The sequence below is a fragment of the Dermacentor silvarum genome, chromosome 4, assembly GCF_013339745.2.
Source record: "Dermacentor silvarum isolate Dsil-2018 chromosome 4, BIME_Dsil_1.4, whole genome shotgun sequence".
NCBI lineage: Eukaryota > Metazoa > Arthropoda > Arachnida > Ixodida > Ixodidae > Dermacentor > Dermacentor silvarum.
In genome coordinates this window covers 136734287-136737998 of record NC_051157.2, presented here as the reverse complement: position 1 = coordinate 136737998, position 3712 = coordinate 136734287, and the positions used below count along the sequence as shown (strand labels likewise).

Sequence of the window (3712 nt, the reverse complement as noted above, 5' to 3'; positions counted from 1 at the left end):
CGGAGCCCCAAGCGTCGTAATTACCGACAGAGGAACCGCATTCACGGCTGCACTTTTAGATCACGTCTTGCTGCTAAGTGGAACAGCTCATCGGAAGTCGACCGCCTACCATCCACAAACCAACGGACTGACAGAGCGCCTTAACAAAACAATTGAAGACATGCTTTCAATGTACGTGGATGTCGAACATAAAAATTGGGATGACATCCTCCCTTATATCACGTTTGCGTACAACACGGCGAAACAAGAGACGACGCGCATGACTCCGTTCACCCTTGTTCATGGCCGAGATGTACGAACGATGTTGGATGCAATGCTTCCACACGAATTTGACGACACCGAAACGGACGCCGATGTCTTCACGCAACGTGCCGAAGAGGCTCGGCAGCTCGCGCGTGTGCGGATCTGCCAGCAGCAAGACTACGACGCAGGCCGCTATGATGCCCACCGTAGAACCGTAAGCTATGAAGTCGGCGACAGAGTGTGGGTTTGGACACCCATACGGAAACGAGGCCTCTCCGAAAAGCTGTTAAGGCGATACTTCGGCCCATATCGGGTATTGCGGCGACTCAGTGATGTCACCTACGAGGTCGTCCCCGATAGCCCCAACTGTACGAGGCGCCGCCCGCACCGTCCTGAACTTGTGCATGTTGTACGCATGAAGCCGTATGTGAGCGAATGACTTTGCGAGAGACCCTCACTTCCGCAAGTGGCATTTCTGGTATAGCATCTCGGGACGATGCTCTTCTAAGGAGGGACAAATGACGCGTGTGCTCTAGGTAGACGACAACGACGATGGGAACATTAACGGACTCCGTCTAGTGGGTCAGTGGGATTTTGGCTAACGACGAAGAAGACGTGTCTCTGTTCCGTTTTGCTTAAACAGGTCGTCCTGCTGTTCTTGAAGAACGTTTCCCTGTCCTCTCTCGGCGTTGTACCGTGACAATATATATATATATATATATATATATATATATATATCTTGATTTTAAAAGAGGAAAGAGACGCTTAATTCTGCAGCCCTTCAGGGAGAACGGGGCAGAACGCGCGTTGGGATTAGAGACTAATTCAGACAAATACCTACCCGCACCTCGGGCTGTGGCATGCCATTTGGCCTACGTCCTATCTAAGCCACTGTCCATGGTGCTGGGGGAAGTCAACTCTCGCCCACGTAACGTGGGAATGCACGAGTAGGCCCCCAAAATTCAATTCCCCCCTGTTGGGGTCCAAATTCACAAATAGGGAGCAGTGGAGGACCATCCTCGCCGGCGCAGACCTGGAGACCCAGAGGGGTCTACTCGACCAGGCCCGGCGAGCAGCTCTGGCCAGTGGAGTCTGACGACGGCAGTATGAAAATGAACGCATAATTGCAACTGTGTGACGACGATGCTATGACGACGGTGGCATAATAACGACTGAATAACCACAGTGTAATTACGATAGAATGACAAATGACCCACCCACCCGCTCCCAACACCCCTTTCCTGTCCAATCAATAAAATGTTATTCTCTCTCTCTCTCTCCGCCGTGCGTTCGCTCCCCATGAAAGCGCGCGTCCCTCATGCCCTTTACCCACACATACAGAGTCCAGCGCGCATCGACGATTTCATCACCGTTGACGTCATACGAAACCTCACGGCGACGGCGACGGTGATGGCAGAAATCCTCTTTGAGTGTCCATATATTTGCTATCGCAATAAAAGTAAGACTCACCAGTCCTCCCCTTGTCGAGGAAATGGGGGTAAGTGACGCTTTGTCGTGTGTCTACCTGACCTAGTACTTTTCCTTCCCTTTCCTGCAACTTTGACTTCGGTTTTAGCTTTAGCAAGCGTTTATTTTGTACCTGACGAAGATAACGTACACACACGACAACCTTCGCTTACCCCATTTTTTGGTAGGGGAAGGGCTAGTGATTTGACAGCCCCACTATTTGCGTAGCTTCCACAGCGTTGCCGGCTACCCATGCAACGGAGCGCACCAAATGGCACAGCTCACTATGTGCAGGTTATGACCACAATCTTTCTTTTAATTCCTCAGTTGGGGGGAGGGCCTAGTTGAGCCCTCCCCCACTACCAAAAATTATATGCCCCGTTATCCCACTTTGGGATAACAGCGAGAGTCAGCGAGAAGCCTCTTCTCGGGGCGCGCCCTCGATGATCAGCGTTCGCCCGACACCAGGTACGTGAAGAGTCATCAGCGAAAGTCCGGCATTCCTCAGACTACCGCACTCCATCCGGAGATGGTAAGTACTTTGCCGAATTTCAAATGTTGTCTTGAGAAGCGCCCTTCATGTCATCGGTATCGCGTGAAATGCAAAATTGGTAAATGCCAGCGTTTCACTTTTAATCTGAATTTGCAGTATATTCCGAGATAGGAAAGCTAATCGTACTAAATACTTATTTTCGCCTACGTAGCATGAATACCAACCTCAGAAATGACTATTTTTGCCGTCCAGCACCCCTTGGAAAACAACGAAGTGACTGCACGTGATCATTTGTACTCGCTTTGTCGTTGTCTTCTAAGAACGAGGTTTAACTTGGACAAAGTTTAAAAGATGCTGCCAGCACGGCATTGACACCTTCATTCCTAATGAAATAAAACAGATAGGTCGAGGTAATACGTGGATAACGAGAGAAATTAATCAACTAAAACGCAGAATCAAACGTTATAAAAAGCAAAATTATGATAAGATTCTTATGTCAAATTTTGCTCTTGATCCAAGTTAAAGCTACCGGAATCATGACAGCGATATTTTTCTGTTAAGCGTTGTCACTTTGTGACGGAAAATCCTGCTAAAAGTTGGCAACTTTTGTCCCAAGAGAACACTGGCAAAAGAAATCAAAGACTATTGAATGGTAGTGTACTTACGGATAAAAAAGAAACATCTCAATTATTCAGCACGTTTTTTGTTTCAAAGTGTTTTTTCGGCGCCCTGTTCCTCGATATCAAGTTCATTTGCCGAATTATTCCAAGGTAATGAAAAAAGCGGGCAAGTTTGCACCCGGTCGTGCAAAGCTTAGGCACAGCGAAAGTGTCAGTCCTCAAGTCTTACTGGTTGTACTGCGAGGTATTAACTTGGTGGCTGCTAGGTCTTAACTTGGTTTAACTTAAGTACGCATGTAGGAAAGGTATACTCGAGTGATCATTTTCGAAAGGACCTTCCCATTCGTGACATTTCGCTTGACTAGTGCCGGACGCCTCAGCGCCTACGAGCGACAGCGTTCCTGGCATGTCACAAATGCAGGCAGGCAGGCAGGCAGGAGCCGTGTCTGTGTCAGGTGAAGTGAGTGCGCACTTGCGCCGGCGGTTACTAGGCAACGCGAGGTGACGTTATCGCTACTGCTTCAGCGCATGCGCGGCTAGGCAACGCGAGTGGCATCGGCTCACCCATTCAATTACAACCTAGATTAGCTCAAGGCCTCCGCACGCGTCCGTGACATCACGCACAAGAGATTGGCCTGGAACTCAGCTTCTTTTCACTGTGGCAGCGACGGCGACGGTGTGCGGGCGCAAACTAATTCTACTCTTCTACTACATTGCAGGTTGGTGTATTCTTTCTATCGCGCTCTTGCGCACATTGCTCTCCCGTCGCTGTTGCTGCCATGAGTGTTACCATGAATAGTGTATTACTTTAAGCTAATGTAGAGCCGTACCTGGTCACTTGCGCTGGGTTCTAATCTTTTGTGAATGCCTTCTACTTTCTGCTGTGTTG

General features: G+C 49.0%; 1 pseudogene; it reads right to left on the bottom strand.

Moving 5' to 3' along the window:
- Nucleotides 1-2039: 2039 nt before the first annotated feature.
- LOC119451105 (U1 spliceosomal RNA) lies at nucleotides 2040-2186 on the bottom strand (annotated as a pseudogene).
- Between the last annotated feature and the right edge of the window lie 1526 nt (nucleotides 2187-3712).